This window comes from Lemur catta, chromosome 2 (assembly GCF_020740605.2).
Source record: "Lemur catta isolate mLemCat1 chromosome 2, mLemCat1.pri, whole genome shotgun sequence".
Classification (NCBI taxonomy): Eukaryota; Metazoa; Chordata; class Mammalia; order Primates; family Lemuridae; genus Lemur; species Lemur catta.
The window spans coordinates 42,507,810-42,521,836 of NC_059129.1; the positions used below are offsets into that span (position 1 = coordinate 42,507,810).

General features: G+C 36.7%; 1 long non-coding RNA gene across 1 annotated transcript in view; it reads left to right on the forward strand.

Moving 5' to 3' along the window:
- Positions 1-8,005, forward strand: part of LOC123631788 — a 29,710-nt gene extending 21,705 nt beyond the window's left edge. Inside the window, exon 5 of the long non-coding RNA XR_006733226.1 lies at positions 7,838-8,005. This is a non-coding gene — a long non-coding RNA (uncharacterized LOC123631788). The remainder of the gene's footprint in view (positions 1-7,837) is intronic.
- The last annotated feature ends 6,022 nt before the right edge of the window (positions 8,006-14,027 follow it).

Here is a 14,027-nt window from a genome sequence, read left to right on the forward strand (position 1 = left end):
CCAGGCTAGAGTGCCTGGCATCAGCCTAGCTCACAGCAACCCCAAACTCCGGGGTTCAGGCAGTCCTCCTGCCTCAGTCTCCCAGTAACTGGGACTACAGGTCTGCATCACTACACCCAGCTAATTTTTTCTATTTTTAGTAGAGACAGGTCTTGGTCAGGCTGGTCTCGAACTCCTGAACTTAAGAGATTCTCCTGCCTCCGCCTCCCAGAGTGCAGGTGTGAGCCACTGTGCCCTACCCTGTACAGGTTTTTGTGTGGACATACATTTTATTTCTTTGGGATAAATGTCCAGGAATATCATGGTGGCTAGATTATATATGGTAAGTGTACTTTTTACTGTATAAGAAGCTAACAAACTTTTCCAGAGTTGCTGTATCATTTTATGTTCTATGAGCAATATATATGAGATTCACTGGTCCAATCCTTGTCAACACTAGTATTATCAATACTTTTTAATTTTAGCTATCTTTGTAGATCTGTAGTGATATCCTGTTATGTTTACATTTACATGTGTCTGATGTTTAATGATGTTGAATATCTTTTCATGTACTTTTTTCCATCCGTATATCCTCTTTGGAGAAGTGTCTGTTCAAGTCTCTTGCCCATTTTCTAATTGGATTATTTGCTTTCCTACTTTTGAATTTAGAGAGTTCTTTATATATTCTGGAGATAAGCCATTTGTTGAACATGTGTTTTGCAGATATTTTTTCCCAGTTTGTAGCTTGTATTTTCATCCTCTCAACAGGGAGTTTTGAAGAGCAAAAGTTTTTAATTTGTTAGAGTCTGATTTATCTAATTTTCCTTTTATGGATTGTGTGTTTTGTGCCATGTCTATGTCATAATGTGTTTCTCCTATGTTTTCTTCTAAAAGTTTTTGAGATTTAGATTTATGATCCCTTTTTTTTTGAGATGGGGTCTTGCTCTGTTGCCCGGGCTAGAGGGCAGTGTCATCATCATAACTCTTGCAACCTCAAACTCTTGGGCTCAAGTGATCCTCCTGCCTCAGCCTCCCTAGTAGCCAGGACTACAGTCATGTATGACCATGCCCGGCTAATTTTTTGTAGAGACAAGTTCTCATTATTTCCCAGGCTGATCACGAGCTCCTGGCCTCTAGCAATCTTCCCACCTGTCTTGGCCTCTCAAAGTACTAGGGGTATAGGCATGAGCCACTGACCACAGCCAGATTTATGATCCATTTGACTTTTATTTTTAAATAAACTGTGAGGTTTTTTGTTTTTGTGTTTTTTTTTTTTTTGTTTGAGACAGGTTCTTGCTATGTTGCCCAGGCTAATCTCAAACTCCTGGGCTCAAATGATCTTTTTGCCTCAGCCTCCAGGGTAGCTACAGGCATGTACCGCTGTGCCTGGCAATTTTTTTGTGTGTGCCCAGTGGAAGTCTAGTTGTTCTAACACCACTTATTGAAAATACTGTTCATTCTCAATTGAATTGTTCTTGCACCTTTGTCAAAAATCAGTTGGGGATACTTGTGTGAGTCTTTTTCTATACTATATTGTTCCATTGATATATAAGTCTGTTTTGCTTTCAGTACCATACTGTCTTGACATTGTATTTATATAGTAAACCTTAACATTGGGTAGTGTGATTCCTCCTACTTTATTATTCTTTTTCAATACTGTCTTAGCTATTCTTATTCCTTTGACTCTCCATATACATTTTAGGACTAGCTTGTCTATATCTACAAAAGAAAGCTTTTGATATGAATTATGTTAAACCTATAGATCAGTTTGGGGAGAATTGACATCTTTACTTTGTTGAGTCTTCCAATTAAATGACACTGCATATCTCTCCATTCATTTAGATATGTTTTTATTTTTTTATCAGCATTTTATAGTTTTTAGCCTGCAGATTCTGTACATATTTTCTTCAATTTATGCCTTAGTATTTAATTTTCTTGGGAGTGGTTGTGAATGGTATTGTGCTTTAATTTTGGTTTCCTATTGTTTATTGCTAGTATATAGGAATACAATTGATTATCCTATAATATTGCTAAAAAGTTTTTATAGATACTTTGGAATATTTTCTCTAGATATAAACTTCTTGGTGGACAGTTCTAATCTTCTAGCACTTGAAAAATGTGCTACTTTCTTCCGGTTTCATGGCTTTTGATGAGAAACTCACTGTCATTCTAATTGTTGTTCCCCCAGAGGTAATGCTTTATCTTTCTGAATGTTTTCAATATTTTTTGTTTTAAGTTTTTAAAAATTTGATAATGATGTGTCTGAGCATGAATTTCTTTGGGTTTACTGTGTTAGAGGTTGGCTTAGTTTCTTGAATTGCACATTTATGTCTTTCATTAAATTTGGGAAGCGTTCAGTCATCTCTTCAAAAATTTTTTTCAGCACCCTTTGTCCTCTCCTTGAGGAACTCCAGTCACAGAAATGTTAGATATTGTCCCACAGGTGTCTGTGGCTCTGTTCATTCTTTCTTTTCTTTTCTTTTTCTTTTCATTAGAGGAGGGGTCTTGCTCTGTTGCCTGGGCTGCCAGGCTGCAGTGCAGTGGCGTGATCATAGCTCACTGTAGCCTTGAATTCCTGGGCTCAAGAGATCCTCCCGCCAGTAGCTAGGACTATAGGCATGCACCACCATGCCTGGCTAATTTTTTTTCTTATTTTTTTTAGAGAAAAGGTCTCATATGTTGCCCAGGCTGCTCTTGAACTACTGGCCGCAAGTGATCCTCCTGCCTTGACCTCCCAAAGCACTAGGATTAAAGGTGTGAACCACAGCTCCCAGCCCCATTTTTTCAATTTTATTTCCCCTCAGTTCAGATTGAACAATTTCAATTTATCTATGTTTGAGTTCACTGGTTCTTTCTTCTGTTATCTCCATCTGTTGTTGAATCCATCCAGTGAGTATTCATTTTGGTTATTTTAGTTTTTAGCTATAAAATTTCCATTTAGTTCTTCCTTTTATTTTATATGTCTTTGCTGAGATGTTCTATTTTAAAAAATTTGTTTCAAAGTACTCATAATTGCCTGTTGGCACATTTTAATGATAGCTGCTGCAAAAATCCTTGTGATGAGATAATTCCAATACCTGTGTCATATTGATGTTGGCATTGTTTGGATTTTCTAATTTAGGTGGTTCTTGATAATGTCAAGTGATTTTTTTGATTATATGTTGGATTTTTTGAATATTATGCCACGAGGCTCTGGTTCCTATTTAATTCTTCTGTTTTAGCAGGCAGTCAGCTTATTTAGGTTCAGAATGCATGTCCTGACACACATTTATGGACTGCAGTGTCAATTTAGGTTTTAAATTACTTTTTTGCAGTGCTGTTCTGGCCTGTCCTGCTTGTGTGCTACTTAGAGGCCCATTTGAAATCTGGTGGTGTTCCAGACCAGTGTTAAGTTCTTGGACTTCTTAGGTGTCACTTCTGGTCAGTTTCTCACATGTACCACTCACGAGAATTTCATACAGAGATTCAGAATATTACCTTTTCTCTTCTCGTTTCTCCGTGATCTTCCCTTCCCTACATTGTCTAGTAGTGAGAGGGAGGACAGTGCCTTGTTATTGTAGGGCAGGTGTTCTGCACCCTGTCTCCACAGCTGCTGCACCAGATACCTTTTGATTCAGAAATTATTTTTTTGGAAATATAAACTCAGGAAAAGTTTAGGTAAATTAGTGTAAAGAGACATACATTTACCATAGCACTGGTTTGAATAAAAAGATAACACTCCCCAATAGGGAAATGGTTAAATAAATTATGCAGTCATTAAATGCTAATAAAGATACATATTATTATGGAAAAAATTTCATGGTATATTAAGTGAAAAATGATGCAGGTATATAGATATGAAATCCACTTGGAAAAATGAAGCATCTACTTATCTGTATATGTACTTAAATATTTCTTTTTTTTTTTTGAGACAGAGTCTTGCTCTGTTGCCCAGACTAGAGTGCCATGGCATCAGCCTAGCTCACAGCAACCTCAAACTCCTGGGCTCAAGCAATCCTTCTGCCTCAGCCCCCCGAGTAGCTGGGACTACAGGCATGTGCCACTATGCCAGGCTAATTTTTTTTTCTATATGTATTTTTAGCTGTCCAGATAATTTCTTTCTATTTTTAGTAGAGACAGGGTCTTGCTCTTGCTCAGGCTGGTCTTGAACTCCTGACCTTGAGCGATCCTCCCGCCTTGGCCTCCCAGAGTGCTAGGATTATGGGCGTGAGCCAACGCGCCCGGCCTGTACTTAAATGTTAATAGCAGAGTCATGGCAGGGGATGAAGAGAGTTATAGCAACTTTTACTTTCTTCTTTTTTTACATTTTCTATATTGTCCATTTTTTTTCTTTTTCAATGAGCATACCTTACTTTTGTAGTCAGAAATACATAATAATCTCTAATTTGTACAAGTCAAATGTAATCACTTATCTGGTGACCAGTACCGTTTCAAGCTTAAATGAGTCTTATATTGCCAAGCCTCTGATTTGTGTATTCTGTGCTGTCTCGCCTGAGGGTAGTCCCACCCCAACACAGTGTTATTTGAAGCTTTTCTTTTTCCATTCTGTTTTTTTTTTTCTGCTTGATTCCACAGTACTTGGAACTTTTATATTCTTTTAAGAACTGCTTTCTTGCACAGGAGGACAGAGACATGACCTTTGAGGAAACTAAATCTATAACTGGAATAATATTTGTTAATCCAGGGGAGAATAAAATTTTAGAGGAATAAACTTAATTTTGATGCTCTCCTTTAAAACCAGTGGCTCCATATGGACTGCAAGATAAATAATAAAATCTTTACTTATTATGGCATTGAAGGCACTTCTCAGTTGGGTCCCAGTCTACTTTTCTGATGTCATTTCACTTTGCTACTTATTCCTTTTCACTTGCAGTCTAGCAAGGCTCAGCCACTCACTCTCCTTAGACTCTCCATGCTGTCATATTAATATTAATACCTCTGGTTGTTGGCTCATCCTTGCTCTTTGGAATGGACTCTCACATTTTTAAAATCCACTTTTCTTTGTCTGATGTAATCCTATTCTCTCTTCAAGGCAGGGCAAATATCACCTTTTTGTGAAGTTTCCCAGTACTCTATCAACAGAAATAATCATTCCTCCTTCAGTATTTTGTTCTAAGCTCTTTGTCAGTGTATATGATAGTTGTCTATTTTTTCCCCTTATGATTGAGATTCTTTCAGTAATTTTTAAATGCTTTTTGTGAACCAGCTAAGCTTGACACTGCTGGTCCCTCATCTCTGGGCACTCAGAGTCTAGTAAAGGAGGTAAACATGTAAACAGAGGATAATTGAGGTATATAAAAGTGGTTTGGGAACTGAGTGGAGGGCAATTTCCCTTAGTAGGTGTTTTGGAAGACTTTACAAAGGAGGTGACATTTGAGTTGAATCCTATAAGCAGGAATTTGTCAGATGGCAAAGAGAAGAATGGGAACACCTATAACCCCTAATCAAAAGTGACTGGATTGTGGTTAGTTTTAATGTAATTTTCCTTATTTAGTGTACAAAAATATTCATAAGTTACAAAACTGTGTGAGTTTGTCCGAACTGCCACTAGAGACCATAGAGTTCTTCCATTTGAACAAGAAGAAGATGGCTCTTTCTCTGGGAAGTTTCAGCTCCCTACTTGCCTCTTGTCTAGATGCCCTCATGCAGTGTACAATTTGCACGAGAGTTTGTGCTTTATCTTATTAGAAGTGAGAGCTTATTAAAGTATTTTAAACAGGGAAATAAACTTTATCGTATTTTAGATAATTCAGTCTGGAGGATGGAGATGAGACAGAAAGCAGGAAGGCCCTGTAGGAGGAAATTGCACAGGGAAGATATCAGAGCTGTACTTAAGTGCTTGTGGTACAGATCCCAAAGTTGTTCAGGAAGTGAAAATAACCTGGCTAGGCTTTTCATCATTTCATGAACCCTATTTCTAGCTCAGTGGGCAACTGAAGCATGTGGTTCTTCCATGTATTCATTCATTTAATTAATATAATTTATTAAATATTATAAAATATAATTAATATATTCATTAAATATAATTTAACAATGTACATCTATTATATGCTAAGCATTGTGTTAAGTAAATTAGATAGCAAAATGAGCAAGACAGATAAATTATCTGCTTTCATGGAGCTTACAATCTGCGGAAGATGAACTAACTGAACTTAAAATTGAAATAAAATGTAAATGTGTTAAGTGTTTTGACTTGGGCAGTGGAGGTGTTGCAAGCCTAACTTCTATATACCTAACCTAGTCTGGGGAATGAGGGAAGGCTTCCTGGAGGAAGTGACTTATAAACTGACCAGAAATTAGTGATAATTGTCCTACATATGTGAATCCATAAAGAAGTGAGAGAGGGTGGCCTCGTGTGATTGGTGATTAGGAGCTGGGGGAGTAATGAGAAATAAAGCTGGAGAAGTAGGTATAGATCATAGAGGTCTTGCAAACCATGTTATCTTCTAAGGGGGAAATGGAAAGCCCTTGAGGATTTTAAGCAAAAGAACAACTTAATCAGATTCAAGGTTTATAAGATTAACTTTGAATGCAATGTGGCAAGTGGATGGGAAGAGAGGGGAGATAAGGAGACCATTCAGGAGGCTGCCACAGTAATCAGGGTGAGAAATGATAGGGGTTTGACCTAAAGTAGTGGCAGTTGGGAGGGATGGAAATGGATGGATTTGATAGGATTTGGAGGATTAGGGAGAGGGAGGATTCTGGGGTGGTGTTCAGGTTTTCACTGAAATGGGAATGCTGGTGGAGAGTCAGGGTGTAGGGAATGCTGGAGTGAGGGCGAGATGAGTTTGACTTTGGATACCTCCTCTTCTCATTCAATGTTCCTTCCCTGGATGATCTTGACATGTGGCTTCAATTACCATCTCTATTCATCAATTAAATTTATATCTCCATATTTGATTGCCTATTTAACATTTCCTCTTGAATACTGAAAAGGCACATCAAACTCAATATGTACAAAATGGAAACCCTGGTTGTCCCTACCAAGTAGTCACCTTTTTACCTCACTTCTGTACCTTTCAAATTTAATCCATCACCACATCCTGTTGATTTTACTCACAAACCTGTCCACTTCTCTGCATCTCCAGTACCACCGCCAGGATACCCTTCATTGCTCCCATGAATGATTGTCAGAAGATCTGACTTGGTCATCCATTTGTAGCTAGAATGATTTTTTGTTCAAAATACAAATCTACTTATGTCTTTCACTAAAAACCTTTCAGTGGTTTTTCATTGGTCAAAGACTAAAGACAAAATCTAACATATCCTAAAAGCCTCTACATAGTGTGGATTCCAGTCTGCTTCTCCACCTTTTTTTTGATTTATCTTCCCTTTTTTAAATCATGAAGTCATTTTAGCAATATCTTGACTATGTAAATAATCTTCATAGCTGAATTATGTTTTGTACCAACTAGCTTTCCTGTGAAAACTGTTCTTTCTTTGTAGTTACTTTTTACTCATTTTCTTCTTTCTTAGAATGTTTTTGCAGGTTTTATGCTCTTTGTTATTTTTCTTTTCTTTTCTTTTTTTAAGCCATTCTTCCCAGAAAAACACCTTTGTTATTTTTCTTAGTCATTTTAGTGAGCTTTGGGGTGGGGGGGGGGAGAGGAGAAAGTATTCATTTTTAATTTGCCTAAAATGGATTCCTATTCTGTCGATACATTCTTTATGTATGGTCATTCAACCACAAATAGTAATATATGGATAGCTCAAAAGCCTCACAATTAGCAGACCAAATCACCCCTAGATTAAAAACAAAAAGAGTTCTGTTGTGTTCTAGAATCTTTTATACAATAAAAATAATAACATGTGTGATTTTTTTTGAGGAAATTAATATTTTTTTCTCCTTAATTTACAGTGGTAAAACCTTGAAGTTATAACAGCCTGAGGGTGAAGTTTTCCTTACAACGAGGAGACCAAAAAAGCAGATATGAAAAATTAAAAATGGATGGATTCTGAACTGAAACACAAACAAAACAATGCAAAATTGTTATTCACCTGTCAAAAGAAGACTTGTTTTCTCTTATTGTTTTGATTGTGAATACAATTGACAATTGACATAACCACACGTATTATTGAAATTCAAGGCAAGGCATGATGGCTTATGCCTGTAATACCAGCACTTTGGGAGGCTGAGATGGGAGGATCACTTATGCCTGGGCAACATAGCAAGACCCTGTCTCTACAACAAATAAAAAAATTATCTGGGCATGGTGGCATGCACCTGTAGTTCTGGCTGAGCCAGGAGAATCACTTGAGCTTAGGAGTTCGAGGTTAGAGTGAGCTGTGATTGCACCACTGCACTCCAGCCTGGGTGACAGAGCAAGCCTACCCTATCTCTAAAAAACAAAAGAAATTTAATTGGTTAAATTAAAGTAATATATTTTCAAATTTGTTTATTTTATTTTCAAATTTAAAAAGACAACCTATATTGTAGGGTTACAGCAAAAATCATTGGTCCTTACTCTCCCTATTCACAATTAAATTTGATCTCCCAATTTATAACCACTAAATATTTGGGAACTTTTTCTTTTGGAATTTATTAAATATTTAAATATAGCTTTCTGAAAACATGATTTTCTAACTTTTCAGTTTATCTACTGTATACTGATTTCTCCATTATCAAAGATGAGCCTTCTTGCTTCTCCACTCAGCCCCTCACCTTTTTTACCTTCTTGTAGTAGGCAAAATTCTAAGATCAGCTCCCAGTTGGTGAGCCTTCCTCACCTCGAATGAGTGCAGAACCTGTGACTTGCTTCTAACCAATAGAATATGGGCAAGATGATAGGATAGTCACTCTCATGATCATTTTACATTATATAAGACTCCAATTCAGCAGAATGAAGTGAGAGGTTATCTCCTGCCATTTTGTGACAGAGTCTGTGAGAGAACTATGTGACAAGGAGCCTCAGGGTTCTCTGATGGTGAGTGTGGCCTATAGTTGATGCCTTGCAAGAAAGAAGTGACTTCAGAAAAGAGTATAAAGGATGTGGGATTTGGCAAAGTGGTCTAGCAAACATGAAATTTTAGAGAATATGGTAGAATATTGTAGATAATATGGCAGAAGTACTAAAGGTATATTAAGGAAATGAAAGGAAAAAAATCTTTATGGATACATGGAAATGTGGAAAAGAGTAAAGATAACCAAAAAGTAAACATATGGGTAACTACAAGGAAATATTGTGGTTTTAAAAAATATTGTGGTTTTAATAATTAAATTTGCACTTATTTTAAAACACAATAATAGCACAAAATACAGAAATAGAGTCCAAATGTTCCAGAATTCTTAAGTTGTCTCAGAAATGTTAAAGGTAGTAATTTATATTTCATTTTAATAAGATGTCTATGCATGTTTTAATCTTTATGGTAACTGATAAAAGAATAGTAAAAGAATATATAACTAATGTGCCAATATGGGAGGAAAAGAGAATTTTAAAAAATTAATCCAAAAGAAGGCAAAAAGGAAAAGAGACATCGAATAGGTGGGACAATTAAAATATACAATAAGATGTTATTTTTAAACCCAAATATATAACTATGTTTAATATAAATGAACTAGGTATTGTTATTAAGAGACAAAGATTGGCAGACTCAATTAAAAATAAAATCTAAATATGTATTGCTTACAAGGCACACCTTAAATTTAAAGATATATAAAGGCTGAAACTTAAAGGAAAATTAAAGGAAAATATATATTATGTAAGAATGGTAAACTAAACCAAGGTGTGCTTTAAGGCAAAAAACATTTCAATAGCCAAATGCCTATATTAAAAAAGAAGATAAAACAGCATCTCAAAATACTGTTAAAAAAAAGAGGAAGTGTTAGGTTGTGAAATTTGTACCTGAGGGAGAAAGATTTCTCACACAGTGATTAGGATATACAGAAGTAAACGTTTATTTATTTTCCCAAGAAAGAAAGAAAGAGAGCGAGCGAGTATGGCCATGGCACTGAAGAAAAGGTAGAGGGTAGTGCCAGGCAGCTGAGGAAAGTTGTTTGGTGCTTTTAAAGGGTAAAAATGACTTTTTTTTCTCTCTGCTTCAGCAGACTGATAACAGAAGCGGCTTTATTTCTTTTTTGTTCTTTATTTCTTTTTCTTTGTCTGTGAGGCTGGGTTATCTGAGTCCTTGGAATCTGGTTTTTTGGTAGGAATTGAGGCAGAGAGTTGGAGCCAAGAGTTTGCACCCCTACTGTCCGTTGTCCGTTTAGGACTCTTCAAGGCTATGAAAGAACTCTTAGACGTAATGGGTTAGGCCACAGGTGTTTTAATTAAACAAAACAAAGGACAGTTGTGAGTTTCCTTTCAAAGGAGCAATTATATGCTGTGAGTTTATCTCTCTTACTTTATGTTTGATAGTTTATATTCTTTTGTTAGATAGGTTGTTAGTAAGGCCACCTTTCAGGAAGAAAATCTCAAATCATTTTCCAACCTTCCACCTTAAGATTAGAAAAATAAGAGCAAACTAAACAAAGCATGTAGAAGGAAGGAAATAAGACAGATTAGAGTGGAAATATAGAAAAAAATAGAGAAAATTAATGAACCCAAAAGTTGGTTCTTTGAAATTATCTGCAAAATTGACAAAAGTCTAGACCAAGAGAAAAAACAGAGAAGACTCAAATGACTGGAATTAGCAAAAAGAGGGAACATTATCACTAACCTTACAAAATAAGCAGAATTACAAGGGAATCCTTTGAACAATTGTATGCTAAAAAATTAAATAACCTAGATGAAATGGAGAAATTTTTAAAAATACCCAAACTACTGAAAATGATTCAAGAAGAAATAGAAAATCTGAATTCATATATAACATGTAGAGATTATGTTAATAATAAAAAAAATCCCCAGAAAATTTACCAGGACTAGATGACGTCACTGGTAAATTCTACCAAATGTTTAAATACACATTAATATCAATCACTGGTAAATGCTTCCAAAATATAGAAGATGAGGGAATACATCTCAACTCATTCTGTGAGGCCAGTGTTACTCTGATTTCAAAACCCAACAAAGACATCACAAGAAAACTACAGATCAATATCCCTTATGACTATAGATGCAAAAATTCTCAACAAAGTACTAGGAAACCATATCCAGCAACATAAAAAAGGTTATGCAACATTAAAAATTTGGATTTATCCCATAAGTACAAGTTGGTTTAACAGGGGTCTGGTCATCAGCTTGCTCTGCCATGGCTCCTAGCTCTCATGTGCACTCTCAGGAGGCCTGAGGACAGTCCTTCACCTGTGTCAATACATGTTACCTGCAGGCCTGGGGGGTCAATTCACCCACCAGTCACATCTGGCATCTATGTGCACTATCAGGGTTCTAAGGACAGGCCCATTTTGCCTACTGCTATGGCCAACACCCTTGTGCATTGTCCAGGGGCCTAGAGATTGACTTACCCTGCCCACCAGCACCCACACACACTTGGGGCCTTAGAAGAGGCCTGCCCTGCCTGCTGCCACCATGACTGGTGCCTGAGGATTCCTATCCCCAGCAAAGCCTCACCACAGTTTCCACTAACAACTTCCGTCTAAGCCACTGAGGAATTCACAGACACCACTGATTAAAGCTGAAGAAATCATATGAGACTACACTACTGCACCCATCCACAGTCAAGCCAAAGCACTCTACCCAACCAACACTATAGATGCATTTATAGGAGAAAGTCTTTATCAAAGCCAATCTATAAAAATGGAAGCAGCAATTGTCACACATATGCACACAGATGCACAAATATCAACATAAGGACAGAAATATGAAGAAGGAAGGAAACATGATACCTCCAAAGGAATACAATAATTCTCTGGTAACAGAACCCGAAGAAAATGAAATTTATGAAATTCCTGGAAAAGAAAAAATAATGACAGTACAGAGACTTGGTGAGATACAAGAGAACACAGATAAACAATACAATGAAATAAGGAAAACAATTCTTGGTCTGAACGAGAAATTCAACAGAGATAGATGTCATATAAAAAATCCAAACAGAAATCTTGTAACTGAAGAATTCAATGAATGAAATAAAAATACAGTCAAGAGCTTCAACACTAGACTAGATCAAGCAGAAGAAAGAATTTCCAAACTTTAAGACAGGTTTAAAAAAAAAATTTTTTTTAGATACCTCATCCAAGGACAGATCTTCTGAAATAACTCAGTCAGATACACATACAAAAAGAATGAAAGAGAATGAAGAAAGCCTGTGTTACATATGGGACACCGTAAAGGGACAGACCACCTATTAAATGAAATAATAGCTGAATACTTCCCAGTCTTGTAAGAGATACATATAGACATCCACCTACAGGAAGCACAAAGATTCCTAAATAGATTCAATCCAAAATGCTCTTCTCTACAGCACATTATAGTTAAATTGTCAAAAGTCAAAGACAAGGAGAAATTTCTAAAAATGGAAAGAAAAAAGCATCAAGTCATCTATCTATAAGAAAATTTCCATCAGACTAACCTCAAATTTCTCAGCATAAACCCTACAGGCCAGGAGAGAATAGGACAACATACTCAAAATGTAGAAATAAAAAAAAAAAAAAAAAAATCCTGTTAGCCAAGAATAGTATACCCAGCAAATCTATCCTTCAAAAATGAAGGAGAAATAGCCTTTCACAGATGAACAAAAACTGAGACTGACCCTACAGGAAGTGCTTAATGGAGTACTACATCTGGAAGCAAAAGGATGACATCCACCACCATGAAAACACACAAAAGCATAAAATTCACTGGTACAGCAGATATACCAATGAGGAAGGGAAAGGTGTCAAATGTTAACGACTATAGAACTACCAAAGTGTAATGATAAATTGTAAGAGAGGAAGAAAGGATATGCAAAACAACCAGAAAACAATTAGCAAAATGACAGGAATAAAGCCTTACCCATCAATAATAACCTTGAGTGAAAACAGACTAAATTCCCCATTTCAAAGTTATAGACTGGCTGAATGGATTAAAAGAAAAATGACTCAACTATATGCTGCATATAAGAAACCCACTTCACTTGTAAAGACACATATTGACTGAAGGTGAAAGGATGGAAAAAGATATTCCATGCAAATGAAAATCAAAAGCAAGCAGGAGTAGCTATACTTACAGCAGATAAAGCAGATTTTAAAAGAAAAATTGTAAAAAGAGGCCAGGTGTGGTGGCTCATGCCTGTAACCTAGCATTCTGGGAGGCTGAGGCAGGAGGATTGCTTGAGGCCAAGAGTTTGAGACCAGTCTGAGCAAGAGTGAGACCCCATCTTTACAAAAAATCGAAAAATTAGCCAGGCATGGTGACACATGCCTGTAGTCCCAGGTACTCAGGAGGCTGAGGCAGGCAGATCACTTCAGCCCAGGAGTTTGAGGTTGCAGTGAGCTTGATGAGGCCACTGCACTCTACCCTGGGCGACAGGTAAGATCCTGTCTCACAAAAAAAAAAAAAAAAATTTGAAAAGAGACAAGGTCATTATATAATGATAAAGCAAACAATTCAGTAAGAAGATACAGCAATTCTAAATATATATGCACCCAACATCAAATATATCATGCAAATATTATTATATCAAAAGGGATGGATAGACCCCAATACAATAACAGTTAGTGACTTTAAAACTCCTTTCTCTTCATTGAACAGATCATCTAGACAGAAGATCAACAAAGAACATTGGATTTAAATAGCACTTTAGATCAAATGGATCTAACAGACATTTACAGAACACTTTATCCAATAGCTGCAGTATACACATTCTTCTCATCAGCCCATTGAACACTCTTCAGGATAGACCATATGTTAGGCCACAAAAAAGTCTCAAAAAACCTAAACTATATCTGGCCATACGTGGTGGCTCACACCTGTAATCCTAGCACTCTGGGAGGCTGAGGTGGGAGAATCACTTGAGGTCAGCAGTTTGAGACTAGCCTCAGTAAGGGCGAGACCCTGTCTCTACTAAAAAAACAGAAATTAGCCAGGCAACTAAAAGTAGAAAAAATTAGCCAGGTGTGGTGCCCACACCCCTGTTGTCTCAGCTGCTTGGGAGGCTGAGGCAGGATGATGGCT